This window comes from Saccoglossus kowalevskii, chromosome 3, assembly GCF_978046115.1.
Source record: "Saccoglossus kowalevskii chromosome 3, keSacKowa6.1, whole genome shotgun sequence".
NCBI classification, from domain to species: domain Eukaryota; kingdom Metazoa; phylum Hemichordata; class Enteropneusta; family Harrimaniidae; genus Saccoglossus; species Saccoglossus kowalevskii.
In genome coordinates, this window is record NC_140643.1 from 34220053 (window position 1) to 34241022 (window position 20970).

Consider the following 20970-nt stretch of genomic DNA (forward strand, 5'->3'; position numbering starts at 1 on the left):
GATTCTGATGTTACCGGTAGTTTAATTCTGCCGGAAAAAAACGACTGGAAATCCATATATGTGATAAATATAAAATATCAAAATTTGTGACCCATAATATCAGATTTAATGAATAAATATGATCAATTGGTCACTCATTAAATATTCTTTATAATTGTCTGAAATATGGAAAAGAATTGTAAAGATAGATATTGTCACAAATCGGAAGTTCTGAATTTTAAAGAAAACTAATTATAAATGCAGTATTTCAGTCCTAGATGATCTTGCAACCTCAGTACTGCTATTAGCTCAAAGTGAGGTTAAAATAAATTAAATCCTGATAAAGAATTTATGTTAATGTAGGTCCTGTAGGTTAATCTCTTAATTGGAGTCTTTGTTATTACTGTGTCTTTGTGTATAGGGCTGACTGATTGACCATTTCTCAAATATGCATGTCCTGAAACTGGCACAAAGCTATCACCAATCATACATGGATTGGTAGCCATGTTATCTAAAATGAATACATGTTTCTCAGACATACATGAACTAATTCTACTAAAAAATGTCTTGTACATGTAAATCGTTGTTCTGGTAGTCATTTATCTTGTATCTTGTTGAACTGCATATTACTACATGTAGTACAAACTTTAAAATGTAATATGTAATTTACCCACAAATTAAGATTAGTTAACACATTAACACATTTCATTAAAAATATTTCCAGCTCTTACTTTGTTTACTGGTGCAGCCAGAGATAATCAAATATTAATACCTGCTGTGTTTGCTCACATACACACAAACCTAACATTTTCTGCTTTTTTATACTTCTAAAAATACTCTAAAAATATGCATTTATAGAAATCTCAGAATCATAATAATCTTGTGCACAGGCAATGTATGCCTACAGCGTAGAGCTACGTAGTTTATCTTAGGTTGGCTATACTGCAACTATTGGTTGTGCTGCCAGAATAGACTATTTTCCGTTCACTGCGAGAATCATGCGTTATGCGTGAAATCAAGTGTAAAAACAAGACAAACAACGGTCATAGCGTCGTAGTGGCATCAAACATTGTGTGGGATTCGACAAACGCGAAAGTATTTTGGGAGACATTTCCATGCTTAATAATGTGCTGTCCACATTTGATGATAAACAATTTCGATTAAGTCAGAGTATTCAAAAGCAATATTCCTCTGTCGGCCGGTCGATGTGAGCTACGAAATAAAGAAATTCGAGTCCAAAATCAAATCGTTTGATTTTAGCGACAGACGTTCGACGCGTGTCTTTCATGCATCTCGCGAGATCTCGCAGTTGAACGGAAATTCACCTATTTGTTTGTATGCCGTTTTATATTGGTAAAAAAAATGTTTGAAGCAGATAATTGAAAGCTTTTGACTTATTGACCTTAAGTGATTCTTGTTAAGACAATGATACCCCATTATAAATAATTGAATCTGCTGAGGCATGACCCAAAATGATTATTTCTCTAAATTGAAGTAATATACTGCAGCTGCATTTCTCTCTGAATACTTGCTAATATACACCATAGAAATTCTTGAAAGTATACTCAGCACACGTAGAATGAAAATGAATTCTTGTAAATGCGCACTTTAACTAATTTGAGACAATTTTGGTTTTACAGTTCCTAAAAATACATTACAGATGTTACCTACATGTACATGATTCTTCTAGCATAGTCGATTGTTCCACTATCTTATTATAACAATTTACAAATATTCTTAGGTGTACAAATTCACAAATTAAGGAAATTTATATATAGAGAAAATGTCAGCTTTTTCGACCTCTGGTGAACTCAAGTAAAAACTAGTTCTTGCCACTTTAATCAAGAAATCGTTGGTATTACTGTGGGTCATTAATGAATGATTTTAATTAGTCATAGATACGATAAACTAGTTTGGCGAACCCTGGGTGAGCATGCTCTTGTTAAAAAGTGCGTGGAATGGGTGGCGTTAGGTGGGGGATATAACCCGTCATTCTTAGGTCAGTTAATTTTGGTTCTGTGTGGGTACATTAATGTGTCCACCGATTTGTTTATTGGGTTGAAAAAATGGCCAACTTGTGGTCATTCTGTTTTATTCATGTCCATTCCAATTCAAAAAACTAACTGCGAACTGTCAGAGTTGGACAGGATGTATTCATTCAATATGTAAGATAAATTTACATGTAGGACATTTATATGTAAACATTAATGTCATTTCGTTTGTCATTCAGAATAAATCATTGAAAAACTGACAGAATACATTCTGCAATTCATTGAAAACACTGACTGAACACATCCTGGAATTCATTGAAAACACCGACTGAACACATTTTTTAATTCACTGAAAATTCTGACTGAGCACATCCCGCAAAACAATGAAAATACTGATTGAACATGTTCTGCAAAATATTGAAAACACTGATTGAACATGTCCTGCAAAATATTGAAAACACTGATTGAACACTTCCTGCAAAACATTGAAAACACTGATTGAACACTTCCTGCAAAACATTGAAAACACTGACTGAACACTTCCTGCAAAACATTGAAAACACTGACTGAATACTTCCTGCAAAACATTGAAAACACTGACTGAACACTTTAAAACATTGAAAACACTGACTGAACACTTCCTGCAAAACATTGAAAACACTGACTGAACACTTCTTGCAAAACATTGAAAAAAGCATGGACATATCAAACACATCCTCAGAATGGAGAATACAAAAACTCCACAACAATAAAATTTGAAGTTTGATCCAACTTGAGGTTTTTGCTCAGCCATATATATAGTGTATCAGTAATACAGGAAATTCTCCAGTGACTGACTCCCTGATAGGATATTCTATTTTCTGTTTTCTGTACTTTTATGACATTGAACTATATTCTTCAGTTTCATATTAGTGAATATCAGTGACAGTGACAGTGACTTGGTGTTATTACAATGGAGGTAGCAATTAGTTTTGAATCCATATTCTGTGCAGTAGATGAGGCAGTACTATGCTTCAAGTCTGTCACATATTGTAATTAACCCCTATGTCAATGTATGATAGATGGTTCAGGAGTGTTTTGTTGTCTAACATGCTTTACCCAAACTTTAATTAACAGCCAACAACTGATTGAAGTCCATACACCATTTGATCATGTGATCACTGCATGTCATTCTCAGTTTTTGTTAACCTGAACTGAATATCTGGAAAGAATTTTACATTTTTACAATCAATACCGTGACTGTCAACAAATGCCAGTCCTGATTGGTTCATTGTACAAATAGTGCACATTGATTAGGTAGTGTGCATGCATGATTTTCACCTGAATTAGTTAGACACAACTTGAGGCTTGTACATGTATGTATTGCAAACTTTGTTGAGCGGAGCTTATCATACAAGTGATTGTCCGTTGTCGTCCATTGTCCATGTCAACTTTTTACTTTTTAGCTCCGCTGTTGACTTTGTCGAGCGGAGCTTATCATATGAGTGATTGTCCATCGTCGTCGTCTATGTCAATGTTTTACTTTTTCGACTTCTTTTTGAAAACTACAAGCCTGAATGCTTTGATACTTGATGTATATGTATCTTGGGGAGACCTCTCCCAGATTTGTTCATTTCATGATGATACATGTATCTTCAATTCTCTAATTTTGGTGAATATTTTCATCATTTTTGGTAAAAACTGATTTTTTCGACTTCTTGTTAAAAACTGCAAGTCCAATTGCTTTGATATTACATATATACATGTAGGTACTACATTTGGACCTCTCTCAGATTTGTTCATTTTGTAATGATATCTTCAATTCTCTAATTTTGGTGAATATTTTTGTCATTTTTAGTAAAAACTGATTTTTTCGACTTCTTGTTAAAAACTGCAAGTCCAATTGCTTTGATATTACATATATACATGTAGGTACTACATGTGGACCTCTCTCAGATTTGTTCATTTTGTAATGATATCTTCAATTTTCTAATTTTGGTGAATATTTTTGTCATTTTTGGTAAAAAGTGATATTTTCGACTTCTTGTTAAAAACCGCAAGTCTGATTGCTTTTATATTACATATATAGGTACTACATGTAGACCTTATTCAGATTTGTTAATTTCGTGGTGATATCTTCAATTATCTAATTTTGATGATTATTTTTGGTGAAAAGTGATATTTTTGAATTCTTGTTGAAAACAGTAAGTCATGTTGCTTTGATACTAAACATATTGTTCATTTTCTAATGATATCTTCTGTTCTTTAATTGCAATGTGCATAGCTAACAGCGGAGCTATCTCAGCCGACAGGCTGCTTGTTTGACTTCTTCTTGAAAACTGCAAGCCTGAATACTTTGATACTTGGTGTATATGTACCTTGGGTAGACCTCTCTTAAATTTGTTCATTTCATGATGATATCTACAATTCTCTAATTTTAATGAATATTTTTGTCATTTTTGGTAAACAGTGATATTTTCAAATTCTTGTTGAAAACAGCAAGTCCGATTGCTTTGATATTATACATATTGTATCATTTTCTAATGATATCTTCTGTTCTTTAATTGAAATGTGCATTGCTAACAGCGGAGCTATCTCAGTCGACTGGCTGCTTTGTTGTATTACATTTGATTTTCTTGCATTTGGTTTCTAATTGCTCAAACAAAACTATTATTATTAATTGGTACATGTATGTTATCATTGTTGCAAACTTTGTTCATTGATCTGTTTGTCAATATGATTGAAAGAGAAAATAAATCTTTGTAATATTTTAATATATGATAGTAGATTTGTAGTTATCTTATTTTAATATGCGGTAGTATGTGAATGTTGATGTGTCATGTATACGTTTAAATATTTAATGAGATATACCCTTTCAGGCATTGTATTGCTACATTCCCAGCTGCTTCTGATGACAAACTATGTTGGCAGGCTTACTGTCAGGCATGTAATATTCTGTCTTTAGTTCAAACTAGTTGTATTCCGGAAAGAAATCCCCAAAGTATTTTAAGTCACTTTTCATTAGACATATTCCTATTTTAAGGGCAGTAAGAGTGCACAAAGTTGTAATGTAAAATATTGATTTTGAGATCTGCAATGGTATTTGACTGGTACATTCAATGCACTCTTCACCTATTCTATTTTACAGATATGCTGTCATATTATACTACTTGTACATTGCTTCAAACTCACATCAACTTTGCTCCCAACTGTCATGTATGTTTTTAGTCTGATTTCATTAAGAAGCAACATTTTGCAAACTGAACAGGGACCTGCACATAGAGTGAATATTTTTTGAGAGTAATTGATACTGAATATATGGACTGTATATCAACTGTCTACTAAAACCACTTACTATCATCTGGTGTGAATACAATAAACATGATAATTCGGCACAAGTGCTGCTTATTGTTTTATCTGATATTGTTGTATTCAACCCATTTAAATTATTTCTCTAAACAACATAAATAAAAGGTTATCAGTTTATATCGTTCTAACTTTGTTGTAAAAAAAGCAAATATCATGTGACAAATCAACCACCTGTTTTCTGATTGTTGTTCTAGAGTGACCAGGGTAGTAATGACTGAGTACTGTAAAATCTGTATTAGAAACCGCGGCTTCTATTAAAATGGTACAATGCATTAAAGGGGATGCGGTTTCAATTAGAGCATCTACACATATGAGAAATGATAAATTTTTGGTTCTCAATTATTCTGAAAGAATGAGTGCGACTTCTATTAGGGATGCAGCTTCTAATACAGATTTTACGGTATATGATTGTACAGTGTATCCTGTGAATTCATGTTAAATTGAATTCATGCTGATTGCAAAAATGTATTATTCTTTTTAATTGCAATTAATGGGTTTGGAATGATTTTAGATAGCAATTAAGGCCTTAGGCTACAGGAAACAGAAAAAATAAGGTATGGTTAACAGCTGGATCATGACTGAAAATAGAAGAAAGGGAACAGTTGAAGCCGGAAGTCACCATGGCTCCAAGAAGCGGTCTAAGAAGTCTATTAGAACAAGGATATACAGAGGTCAAGAGAAAAGCTATAAGTGGTAAAGGATCTTGTTGAGAAGTTTGCAAATATTATAGACTAAGCATGCTGCAGATCAAGCATCTATGTGGTAACAACATCAACTGTCTTAAAATGAAGACTGAAACTGAAGTGAGAAAGCAGCTAGATGGGAAAAATACTTCTGCAATGTGCCCTAAACTATGCATGACATCCTTGACGTTTACATCAGCCCTGCTTAACATGTTGAGATCAGGAGAAATGAAAATTGGCAAAGCTGCTGGAATTGACTCTACTTTATACCAAGATGCTTACAGCTGGTTACCGTTTACCTGTTTTTATTGGTTACCTGTTACCTGTTTTTATTTAGCGATAACAACACCATTCTAGATGACTAGACCAAAAAGAGAAATTTTGAAGTTACCTGTTGAAAAAAAGGAAACCTTAAAGTTTGTGACAATAGGAGAGGAATTACACTTTCCAGCAAAGTATTCTGCAGTGTTTTTCGTGTGCAGAATTGATTCAGCCATCGACAATAACCTGAGGCATGAAGAAACAGGGTCCAGGAAAGGCAGATGGTGTATTGACCAGACATTTGCGTTTAGAAGCAGTGTGTATGGAGTGGACCAACCTGCTTTTTATCAATTTCATTGACTTCTGAAAGGCCTTTGACAATATGGATTGGTATACCCTCTGGATAATTCATATGCTGTTCCACCTAAGTTTGTAACACTGATAAGAAAATTCTTTGGAGACTGCATCATCTCCCTTATTCTCTTCCTAATAACCATCGATTGAGCAATTGGATCGATTGGACAACCTCTGACAAAAACAGGAGTATTCAAAGGACACTTCTTGCCCATCTAGAACACCCAATCTGATTTAAATAAGATCCCAGTTTGGGCTTTATTTTTTTCTCATTTTTTTAATTACACTGGTACTTCATTTTATTTTTTATTTCAATTTATTATTTATTTGCTGGCAGTTTTTAAAAGTTTTGGTAATCTCGAAAGCCATAGTTAACTCAACTCCTGTGTGTCAACTCAACACTTGACATACCAGTCACAAGCACTGGTCTACTTTATTCTCTTCAATACTGATAACAGAGCGCATATAGACATTAAGGCAAGGCCAGGAAAGGCTAGGAGAACTCTTGCTCGACTACAGCCCATCTGTAATTCGCAAAAGTACAAGCAAGTGATCAGAAGTAACATGAAGTGAATTGGAGTCTTCCACAACAGATAATTTCCATGTAATGTTTTGACCAAATACAACCTCAAGCAAGGCTCTTTACAGAAAAACTGGCTACAACTGTGTTGTAGTATTAACCAACTCTGATGCATGAGATAGCTGGACAACATACTTAGAATGGAACAAGACCACGTCCCAAAAGTCACTCTGAGATGAACGTGACCTGGCAAAAGAAAACCAAGATGCCCCAAAAACCACATAGCACTGGACTGTAATATCTGTCCTGCAGAGATGAGACTGACTTGAGGCAAGGCACAAGACTTTAGTGCTGCATAAGACAGGTCCAGGTGGAAGTGTACCATCACACATTATGTCTCACAAGGGATGAAGAACAGTAGTAGTAGAAGGTTTTTAGAATTTGTAATTGTACAGTCCAGTCATGTACGGATACTGTTCAAATAAACAGTCTAATTGAATGGGCATGTTGCATGTGGGGGCATCATTCTAATATTGCTTTCTGCATGGAACCAATCACCCACAACTCTGTACAAGGAGTGCATAGTAACTAAATTAACAAGTTTTGTCATGATAAAAGTACAAGTCAAATGAACTGATACTTGGTGTCACCATGTAAGTGCTCATAAAACTTGTGTGATGAAATTGCTCAACTGATCACTTCACCTTTTACAAATGCCTTATTTAACTTTTTTGACTCTAGCTAATTCTTTTGGTGCATCAGTATTAAACCAAAATCATTTCTGGTAATTGGTATCAAAATGAGAGCCTGCTGATTTACTAAAGGCAGATTGAATACTCTTGTCTGTATGTGTCTGCCAGTTTACTCTCTAGCATACAGTGGTTTGTAATTTTTTGAGTCAAAATAAAAATTTGAGTGAGTCGGTTTGGATGTGTAGCAGTATTCACATTGCGAAACAAAAATCAGTGTTTGATTTGTTAAAAGCAATGAGAAAGTATGAGTTAGGTGTCCCCTCTTTTTCAGTTAGCGATTTCAGAGTACTCTTGGTGGCATAGTATATAAATAAATTCATGCCTTATTTACACAATTATTATAAGGTTTGTTGTTATTGAAACTTTTTTTAGAGAAAGAATCAGGATTTGTGTGTGTGTCAATAACTCATTGAAATGGCTTAAAGGCACACTGGTACTTACATGTAGCTGCAGCCTTAATTTACAATTTCTGTGGGTTGGATGGTCAAGTTTTTTTTTTCAGTCAAGTATTATTTTAAGAGGAAGCAACAACTATATCAAACAGGGAGTAGCTACCTTTATCACTTGCAAGTACTGTATTTCAGACTCATGATAAAATAAACTTGAAAATTCCTGCTATACTAAGTTCTATTCACAATTCAAATATTATATTGTATTCATTTAAGGCAGTTTAAAATTGAAGCATGCAATAACTTGCAAAACGTTGTTTTACTCTCGCTTAAATGTCACCTATGCCTTGATACAAGTTCTGACTGCAGTGACAAACCTGAAGGTATGATATTGACAATCTATGATGCAATTTTCAGTGCCCTGACTGTTTAGCAACATTTGATGTAATTATGTATGCTGTTTGTGTGGTCAGATATCATGGGTCATATACTAGTACATCTGTCACCAGGGGACTGTAACAAATACTTGTCTCCAGACTAATATAGACCTGATAATTGCCATGTTATACTTGAATTTTATCTGCTGACTGTGTTGAGTATGCTCAGCCAACAGTTATTTGCGACTGAAACTAAAATATAAACAACTGGGACAGTGGACAGAATAGAGGACCATGCACAAACCCAGCACACAATTCAAATGTATAGAAAGTAGCAGGGAAGCAGTTATAACATGTGTAACAACCAGGCAATAATCATTAATAGTCACCCTACATGTATCTGCAGTACTGTCAAGGGAGTGTTTACTTCATGAATATTCATAGTTTATATTTATTACCTTTTTAATCAATATGCCTAATTTGTATGATATTACTTTCTAAGTTGATCCCAGTCGGTCGTACTTTCCCACTCATGCCTTGCCTATTGTGAGAAAGCTATTACATGTAATTTTTCGTATCTCTCAATGATGGATTAAAAAATATGAAATAATGTGGTGCTCCAAAAAAAAACAAAAAAAAACCATCTATGGATTTTTGTTCACGTAAAGGTGACAAAAACGGATGGAAGAGTTTAAGCTCAATTTATTCTATCCCTGGGACATATGACCATATCTTCATATGATTCATTTCTCCCCTAGGAATACATGTGCATGTAACTATGACCTGTGATGATTGATCTTTCATTTTTTTTATTCCTTCATTCTTTATGTACCACCTGTTTCTATTTGCGTTTCTGTATTTTTTGCATTCACATATTAATTGAACCGTTTTTCATACCCTATTGTTGAATATATTTACTGGTACCAGTAGATGTCCATTTAGTAATTTGTTAAAACATAATAATAGACATTACATCATTCCCATTTATTCTCTAAGTACCAGCTCACTTCCACTATTAGGATATGCATATGTTATGAGTATTAAATATACTAGGTTTGATCTGACTACATATTTATTTTCAGCAACATGCAATGACCATGTAAATTTTATGTTTTTGACAAAAATCAATTTTTTTTAATGCAGTTTTATTCATCACAATAACAAAAATACTAATTTATTAGAGAGTTTAAGATTTGTGTATGTAACGAGAATGTAACTGACGTTCTAATTTCATTTGCGTTACGTTCCCGGGTGTCAGAAAACGTTTAAGTACAAGCGTCCACAACGAGAACTGAAACCAGAACCATGTCAATCCGTCTATCATTTGGCAACCATCTATCCAATAAAATTTGTTATGTCATTTCACGTCCGGAATCAGAATTAGTAGTTAGTTCACAGACATTTGACAGAGCTCTCGCTATTTCCATCCACTCTCTGCGGAGGTCAGATCAATGTCATGCATTTTCAGTGGGTATAAATATCAGCTAAACTGCATCCAATATTTCTTTTTTATCATAAATATACAAAATCACTCTAATATAAAACATTTTATCAATGTAAGTGAAAATTAATCAAAATTAACAGCGAGAAAAGCTCTCAGAAATCAACTACAAGTCAGTCTCCTTGATCACGTTCAAAACGACTGCCGTCATTGGTTCGCGCAGAGGTCATGCACAAAGCGATGACATATCCCTTCTCGTTCCGTTCTCGTATGCGCATCTTAATGTCTCTAATAACACTGTACAAAATAATCATGCCTGTTTTATTAAATTACTTATCAGTATATGAATGGAAAGTTATATGAGGGAAAAATGTCTGTCCTTGTTATTATTGTTGTTCTCTCTGTTGTAATCATATATTGCCGTGTTGTTATTTTCTCTAAGTAGTGTAAATCATATTTCTCGCTCAAACAATTTGACTGTACTTATCCTACCGAAAAGATGACTTGTATTTTTTCTTTTCGAAGTGTGCTGAAACATTAACTCACAAATAAAATAAAATAATTTTTGTTCCACAAAAATCTATAATCATGAATAATAAGCAATGTTGCTAAAACCACAAAAAGTAAGCTATTTTTGTGTGTACATGTACAATTTACCTGATCTAGATTCTCTGGGCAAGGTTCTATTAGTTATGCTATGTTTTGTCTAGTTCTGATCAGTTCATAATGCAGTTAGCCACAAATTCAGAACATGTAACTTTGTACACTTGTACATAATATATAATGATGATAAATAGTGTGGAAAATGTTGACAATGTAATTCATAAAATCTTTTATTTGCTTATCGTATTGTAATTCTGCTGGTCAATACAGTTATGCTGGTAGATACTGGTAATCTAATTACAGAGCATTCATAAATTATACTTTGTACACAAAAGTGTATAATACACGATCTGGTAAATTTCCTGCTGGTAGACCCAGAATAACGCTACCAAATGTGATGAAAGGATATTTGAAAAAATAAATGCTTGCTGGCAAGTAATGTTCTTTAAAGGACGGCAGTCGTCGCGCCGCGTCCAGTTTGATATGGGACTCATAGCGACGTATACAACGTGTGTAAAATGCATTGTTTATTTACATGAAATTTGAACACACGCTGCGCGACGACCACCTTTAAATAATTATACTAATATTTGATCCAAAATAGAAATATTTTTTGTAATGAGACATGCTATGTACATAAAACATTCATGTATAGCTCTGTTTCTTGCAGGAAGTTAATAGGCCATACTACTTGACTTCTCTCTAAGGTTGAACAGAGGCCTGAGTCATAACTCGTATCAATGTCATTATCCTATGATGTTCTTGCCACCACAAATGACAAGTTGTCAAAAGGGCAAACTCATAAAAAAATTAAATTATTTGTTCATGACAAAGTAGAGTGGTTGATACATTAGCTATAATCCTCCTGTCACTATTTTCCAAATGGATGGATGGATGGATGGATGGATGGATAGGTGGATGTAACCTATAAATGGTTTTACTGCTTGCGACGTTGGTTAAAGATAATGTTATTGGAATGTACGTCCTACGCCTGAATCAGACTGAACAATTCTTCTGGATAAGCAAAGCATTATCAATTTTTCTTTCAATTTTAATAAAGGATTGGAAGAAATCAAATTGAGATTATTCATGCCCACTGCAGATGTTGTGTAGGAATTTTTTACCTTTCTTGTTGAGATTTAGTTGAGGCTTTGTCACTGGTGAGGAAGTAGAATGGATCTATAACTTAAGAGTCGCCCACTGAAAATCAAACCTGTTTTAAATAGTAGCTTAGGTATTGATATCCCATATATTAGATTGAATGATTGACTTGTTTCACTGCGATATTCCTCGTTATGCATGAAATCGAACGTAATAACAAGACAGACAAATGTTATATCATAGTAAGGACATCAAAACATTGCGTGAGATTCAACAAGCGCAATATTTGGGGTATTTCTACACTTGATAATATATGTATGCTATAACATTGATGATGGTCAGTTTTGATGGAGTAAAAATATCTCAAAGCAATATTCCCGTCTTAAAAGATCTATATTTCGACATTGCCCTATAAAAAGAAATTCAAATTCAAAATCGCTCAATTTTTCAGTCCACGTCTTTCATGCTATATCTCACAGTGAATGGAAAATCACCTATTGTGTGGATTATAGTGTCGCTGCCATCCAGTAGTAGAGTGCCAGGCATATATAGTAAAAAGATTAGATAATTGTCAGGCACCAAATGCAGGTGTTTAGTGAATTTTGACTTCTTGCAATTTGTGGGTGTTTTTTTCTTCTCAGTCATATTATTTAATAACTATTCTTATCATTATATCTGGACGTGTGAATAAAGCAGCTGTTTTAAATTGCTGTATATGGTAAAGGTTTTTATAAGGAAAATAATTTCAGTCTCGCTAGAGACAGGAAGTGGTACTCCACTCATGTATACTGTTACTAATGTTCATATCAGCACCTATCTTGCAGCTGTAGAAACCATCAGAGTAGTAATTGGAATCTGATTTCATCTGATTGGTACAAATTAAGCTGATAAACTGAATCAATTTGTCAAGTATTTTTGTTAGTATCCTCTCCAGAGTTTAGTAGTACATCACTCTCTTCATCACAACATGTCTCATTTCTTTCAATTCTTCCATAATTGTGAAGTTTGCCATGGTGGTGTCCTGTAATTGACCTTGCTAAAAGATGTCATATGTCACCATGGTAACCAAATTCATCAATTATGATGATATCCTTAGAAAGTGCATTTTGATGTATTTTTTCTCTGCAAATATAATTAATGTTAATTGTATCCCTAGGCGTTTACTAATTGCTATCTCTAGTATATGATAAATCTTGTCAACTACAGTCCAAGGATGTTGAAAATATTACAATGTACATGTCTTGTTTTCTTGAGGTGTACCAAATTATAAAGTATTATAGTAATAGTCTCTTGAAAAGTGAATAACAACCTGTATCCATGGCAACTAATCCTAGGTCGTAAAAATATTAAAGTCGGATTATGGCAATATAAAAAAGTAAAGTCTGAATGTCCTGTGGGGTATTAATTTCTGAATATTTTCACACTCAATTAACCTCAATTAAGTATGAGCTGTTGTGCTTATGAGACTGAAAAAGTCTATCCGATGATTGTCACAAGTTCTAGCTGTATGGTAAATATTTGACATTCATTTTAATAGAATCAAATATAATAATAATAATAATTTTATTCAACACGAAAAACATACTACAGAAGTTGTTTTTATGGTTGTATAATTAACAAATAAAAGCAAAATACAAAACAAGAACAAGATTAAACTAGAAACGTATAAACCAAAATGTATTACTTAAAGGACGAATAAAAGCTACTATAAGGCACTAATACTACTTAGTTTGGTGGAGCTGTTACATGTATAATTCATCTCTGATTTTCATACCTGACTGGATAAATTGTGCAACATCGATAGAGCACTTCTTCATAATTTCAATAAATTGAACTTCAGAAGGCAATGTGTTGAAATCTTTAATTTTGTTATTACTCTGTAATATAAGTCTTTTACTACATTCAATATCGGACATCTAATAGGAATTCTTTTGGGTACAGCTCTGGAATAGAAATCGGGGTTAAGGTTGAACAGGGTGAGGCGTACTTATAGTGCGTGTATGCTTCAATCGTGTACATAAAGTTATCTAATAGTATCAGAATTTCTGTTACTTTGTTCGATGTCCCTTTCACATTTATTTGTATGCCAATACATACCAATTTACCTAATCTCTGTCTGCAATGTTAAATTCAGTTCAATTTTGAACAATATTAGATCTAATGATAAGAAAGATGCAGTTTTCATGGCAACAAGAGCGTAAACACTTCCTTTTTGCTAATGAAGTACTAATGATAAGCATTAGAGCCTTGTGTGATATAGGATGCCTATTTAAACACAACTGCAATTTTCATTACGTTAACATTGTATCAAATTTTTATAATTGCTTCCTGGCCACCTGAGGAAGCAGTCATTTCAGGTCAAGCAGAGCATGCAAGTATTGAGTGAATAATTTATTGGTTAGTCATAAATTGAAGTCAGTTATTCATGGTGTATTTATTGGCTCCTTAGGCTTTCATGACTTTTAAGCCAAACACTCACATCATTTTCCTTAATCTGAACAATTTTCAGTTGACGACTGCCTTATACTAACAGTCACAAGACGTTCTTCAACAGATTGATATCTATGAGCCACACGGCTGACAAAAGAGTGCAGTTTCATTTCCATGTTAACACTGTCAATCATGTAATTATGATTAAGAACACAAAACACCACCTCACACTAATGAGCTGGATTAGAATGTGAAATACAATATGGTAAATAGTCAATGCACACTTCAGTAAGTGGAGCTAATAATGTAAGCATAAAAAAGGAAGGTAGATTATTCCAGAATCTCAGTAATCAATTACAAAATGCGATTAAGATTTGAATCATTGGGGACATATGGAATGAGCTCATGAAAACTGAATGGTCATTGTACGTGCTATAACTTTATTTGTTAAGGAAAACTAGACTTTCCTTTTTTCATAAAACGATTTTGATTATTGTGTGGGGAGAAAATTTATTTTCACTATTTTTGCTGAAGGGATGATTCAGTGAAAATAAAATCCAGCAAATATACCTTTTTTAATATGTTTTACATTCAACTCGTCAAAAATCAGTGAAATTCTTTTTAAGTCTTTTTAGCGAAAATTAATTCCAGCTAAAATAAAGTATTTCACAGTATGTTAAATTGATATACTGGGATGGCTGTAGTTGTCTGTAATTTTGGCAATTTGTGTGTTCAAATTGACATACCGGTAATTCTGTCAGATGTGTGTTATTGGGTTTGATGTACAGTATCTTGTCTTTTACATGGAATATGGTTTTATAATACTTAATATTAAAAAAAAAATTACTACGGTTACATACATGTATCATAACCAATTTAAGAAAAGTGTGCATGATGACTAATAATTAATCTGTTCATCTCCCTTCATGTTTATGATTTGAGAGAGCCAGTGTTAATCATATGACTTCCTATAGGCAGTCACACTTGTTTACGTTCTCTGCATGTGCCGTAGCTGGTTGGCAAGGACCGGTCGATCGCACTCAAAGATAAAATAAGGCGTTGTTCACTGCTGTCAATTGTTATTAAATATCGCAAGCCTGTGTTGATGAAATTTGTTGTTACAGTAATACTTTAACATGCTGGTTGGCAAAAATGTAAACTTGTAATGTCATAGTGTGATGTCCTTTTATAAAGGCTATTTCCTGATTACAACTTTGAATTTGAATTTCATGTAAATAAACTATGTATTTTACACGCGTTGTATACGTCGCTATGAGTCCCATATCGAACAGGACGCGGCATGACGACTGTCGCCCTTTAAATAAATTGTTCTTGTTCTTGTTCTTGGAATTTTGATTTGCTACAAACAAATTTATGTTCATTATTTATTATGGTATTGGTAACACTGTTTTTACCTGGTTCTATTTGATACACAGGTACATGTCTGCCAATTCAGTGGTATAATTCCATATGATTACATGTAACTTATCACCAAGTATGAATCTATAGACCCATTCAAATTCAGATATTGAAAAACTTTGAAAATACTTGTATACAAATCAGTATCAAATGCTCCTCAGTATCATTCTGTAGATTCTGCTTGGATATTGCATTAATTCTGATGAATTGGTTTGCTAAATCTACTGTAATCTTCAGCTGGTATTTCAAGATTGGCTATCTTCATTTAATTCTTTTGACATGATCCATAGAGTTGCTCAGAGTGATATAGGTGATAGGTTTATTTCACCTTCCCTACATCTGTATCAATTGCATTTTGCATATGAACACTACCTTATCGTCTCCTGTAGCTGCCAGTGAATAACCACTGACACTGCGGGATGAGTAGCAGGTGCAAGCTATTCAGCATGAAATGAGATTAACTTAACATGTCATGGTCAAGTACAACCAGTATAAACTATAGTCAATTTGTATACGCTCTAATAAAAGCGAGAATTAAATCAGGCAAATTTCAAGATGTACATGTAATTGTTTTATATTCCAGTGTTACTTGCCATTAAGATCTCTTGTTTAAATTTCACTAATTTCTGTTATTTCTGTTGTCAATATTACTGTGGATTGACAGTAAACTCAAGGCAATTAGCTGATTTAGAAGTGTTTGGTGTTGTATGTAATTAGGAAATCTGGGTAATCAACGTAAACAACACTTAGCGCTTGTCAAATTAACAATCAGTTGAACAGCACTACAACAATTTTCACTGAGAAGCAACTGTGAAATTACTACATGTACAGTTATGTCAATTTGTTGCGTAATTTGAGTAAATCTTCTCGGCAGGACTATCTAATGTAAAGCACAATGGGAATTATCAGTCACGTATGTATCATTGACTCCTTGTCAATTTACCATGTCTTAGCTGTGGAGATCACTGAAAATAATGTGCTGTAATTTCCTACCCCAGTGTATTGTGACTCTCTAGAGTTGTTAGGACATGACCTATTCTCAGGTAAAAGATGAGTTCCAATATAAAAGTACTTTCTCTATATATATACATACATCATGTGGCATGACTAACAACCATATAACTCTAAAATATTTACCAGATTTTAATAATTGGTTTTAAATATTAAAGTTGTTTTTAAAATACAAATTTATGGTGAGTGAAGTCTTATCGAGTTGAGTAAAAATGAATGATTGCAAAAATTGGGTGATATATGGTGCTAGAAAATCACGAATGAATTTATGCTAAGAAAATATTATTGCGTGAGTGGGTAAAATATGTCTGGTCTGTTGCCATTGCAAAATCTTCTAAAAATCAATCATTATTATCTTTTAAAAATGGCTTATTGCTTCTTTAAAACAACATTACGCAGTTTTGTATTGAAAATCAATGCCAATTTAATGTACTGCACCCATGATTATGAAATTGTTTCCGCATTGCGTTCTTTGTGTTCGTCAATATTTGGATAATGTCAGGAACCACATTTGTACTAGCAGTATCACATGACTGTTCATGTCTAATCAGGTCAAAGTTAACAATGAGAGGTCAACAAACATGGTGGATTCGCTCACAATAAAAATGACATGTATACTTTCATGCAGGTCACAGAAATAACATTTTATACATGTAATGATTGAATCCAAAAAGCGAGAATCGGTGCTTTGTCGAGCATGGGTGATAAGTCAAACGAGTGCAGTTATGTGCACAAAACTGGCAAGTAGTTATGATTCTAAAAATAGCACACTATTTATGAATGTGTACCACTATATCAAAACAAATATTGAAGAATTTTCGCTGCTGAATTATTTGATAGTTTACCTCTACAGAGGATTTTAGAATATTGTTACTGTAACAGTAGTGTTGTAGTTAAAAAAGGTAATCGTGCAGTGTCTGATAATGCCAGCTAATAATGCATGTGATATGTATAGTGAGAAATTTGATTAAATATCACTAGCAGCTGTTAAACGTCTTCGTTTTATGTGTGTTCAAACAGTATGTGGAGAAAAACGAACAGCAGTACTGGGTTTATTGCAGTGATACAAGAATTCCAGAATGACAACAATTGCACTAAATGCAATGTCACTAGCTTGTAATAATATCGACTAAAAGTTTATTTTGAAACGTATTAAAGGGTGATATTTCTGCCATTTATTGATATCAGTTTATGGCTGTAATTGCAAATGTGCATTCACTGCAAGCGAAGCTCTGTATGATTTCTCTGTCTAGAGTTGGTCATGTGATCCATTTACTTTTTTTTAACAATTTTGTTTATTTCTACTATATAAAAAATTACAAAACTCAAAAAAAAAAAAGAAAAAAACACAAGGTCACACTAAATTACATAGCTATTTGACGAGCGATAAAGAGAAATTAACTTACGAGAAATATTTAATTTTTTCTTAAGAGGTATGCACTATAAATTTTTGAGTTTCAATTTTAATCAATAATCCCAATTGCATACTTAATTTTGTCTTAATATCCAGGTAAATATTCATCTAAATGATACCAAAGTTATTCTCAACCATTACTTATGAAATTTGCACTATGTAATAGTTTTTTTTTTTTTTTTACTTTGTATCATGCATAATACTAGTCCATGATGTCACTCTATTAACTAGCTCTACAAACAATACAGAATACAGTCACAAATATACACAACAAATATGATCAGTACATAAACAAAACTGTAGAATTACAACACAGGTGCCCATATTAACATATACATGTATATGGGACAAAACAGATAAATGTCATCCATGTTTCTATAGACAACTTTTAAACATTGGAAATAATCCTAATAACATGTAGTAATGAATACAGTTGCGTACGGTTTCAAACTGTTTTCAATTTTGAATTTAAAATAATTTACATTTGTACAAGTCAAACCAATAGAAATGTCACACTTTCTCTATGATTGCAATAAATTTCCTATTAAATCAAATTAGGAACGTTTTCTAAAAAGATGCAGTAAATTTATATTCATTCCTAGATATCTTTTATGTATATGAGTTGTCGCACTTGTTTTCAGTTTGTTCTCATGCACATGTGCTGTGACTGTCTGGCAAGAACCGGTCATTCACACCTGAACATAAACTGCCTAATAATAAAACAACTTGTGGGCAACATTGTCACAGTAAATCGAGCTAGTGCTGATCTGTGAGCATCATTTGTTACCAGACATTCCCATTTTAGTTGGCAATAATATAAACGTATAATGTAACAGTGCAACAGTGTATAGTATAACATAGAGTATGTATACATGTAGATAACACACAATACGTCTGTTTGAATTGCTGAGATCAGCTGCATGATATATAGCCTCCATACATTGTACAATGTAATTAGAGTGAGATTGTCTCATATGTTCAAAGTGAGTGACTAATTTGTACATTTATTACCCTAAACTTATTCTTCTACACATGTCATGTTGTCCAGTCTACATACTGAGACTAGTTTCACACATACAATATTAGATTACTTAGTTATTGATTTGGTGTCTTCTCACTACATGTATTAGTTGTCTTGCACCAGTATCACTTTATTTTAACAAGTAATTCTCTCTCTTGTACATGAACAATATACATGTAATTTATTCTGACTTCTATCTTTAATACTGACAGTCTCTATACTTGTTTTTATACTAACAGACTGGTTTTCAGTCAGGAATAATTTTTTTTTCTTCTATAAATTAGTTACAACTGCCTTTTCGATTCCCATGTTTGCAAAGCACAAACAGGAAATAATGTCATGCCAATGTACGTGTTTATGGTTGTCTGGCCAGCCATTCGTCCATCTGTCTATGGAATGCGTGTCTGGTACAACTGATATTGCATGTTAATTAGCAAATCTGGATAATAATTAGTTTTAGCATGTTCATTGAAAATATGTATTTTTACATTGATTTGAACAAATGCATTGACGCTTGGTATGTGATTGCATTTTGTGTAGATCAGATTCTAAACAATATGTACACGTTAATTAGCTTATTTGCATACTAATTAACTGTAATTGGCTGTTTATTCCATATCGTAACATTTGTTTACTCCAATGGTTTGAAACTTTCAAAACTGTCCAGTTTAATTAGCTAATTCACATACTGATTAAATGTTTTCTTTATTTTTTGTTGAAACTAAGTACGTACATACTGTTTGCATCGATAAATGCATCAGAATTAACATACTAATTAACTGTTTTCAGCTTGTTTAATCCATGACATATAGTTTGCTCAGTAGGCCTGAAACGTGGTACATGTACATGTACCTGCAATCACAGTCACTCTACTAGTAGAGCTAGTGAATGTGCTGCAATACTATATGCTTAGTAGTATGTCTAATCATAATTAGAATTAATCTGTACATATTAATTAGCTAATTTGCATACTAATTTATTAAGTTTAGCATTGTTTACATTCCAACAGTTTGTCAAATAAAATAAAACTGGGTACACATGTACTAGTTTATGACCTGTACATTTTATTTGCATAATTAATTGGTTTAATCATGCTCTTTGTATATATTTATAATATTTATTTGAACTTTGTACACGGCTGCTGTTTGTGTAGTTCAATGTCTGGTAACAGCTTCTCATTTTTGCATATTAAATAACTAATTTTGTAATTGGTTTAAGCATGTTTATGTCACATATTTCAAAAATTCCTATTTTATTTATTTGTAGTAAAACAAAAACTATTCATTTAACAGACAGTCTATACATGCACACATGTATTTTTATACTGTGTTTTCTACTGGTATCCTGTTATTGTGTTGAAGTTTTCTGCTATTGATGGGAATATTCTGTTATTAAGCATGTCTCCCAGGCATTTCTAAGACACTTTACATAGTAGCTAGTATATGTTTTAATGAAGCTAATATGTATATGTGTGTGAAAGAGAAAAATCATGTTAACCCTTAGGGTATTCTGAATTTCCTCTATTTTGAGTTGAACTCAACTTGCCAATGTGAGTATGGACATATAAATAACATTATTAATAAGAGGATTTTCATGTCCTTACGACAGATTTTCAAATTTTTAGTTCTTGGTGATAAATAGTATTTTTAAATATTCAAAGTACAAACAAAGTTATTTACAAATAAGTATCATAATTAGTGATATGTTAATTGTACTTGCTAAGAATATTCATGATTTGACATGCTGTGAAAACAATAAGTCACTGACATTGATTGTCGTATGAACCTCATTGCTCCAAAAATCTTGTGATTTTCACTTATTAGCGAAAATTTGTCCCATGAAATGTATGTTTTGAGTAGCATTTAATGCAATGTAA

At 33.0% G+C, this 20970-nt stretch overlaps 1 protein-coding gene across 1 annotated transcript in view; it reads left to right on the forward strand.

Moving 5' to 3' along the window:
* The window catches only part of LOC102804829 (voltage-dependent calcium channel subunit alpha-2/delta-1), a 141861-nt gene that overhangs the window by 56166 nt on the left and 64725 nt on the right, over nt 1–20970 (forward strand). The window lies entirely within an intron of this gene.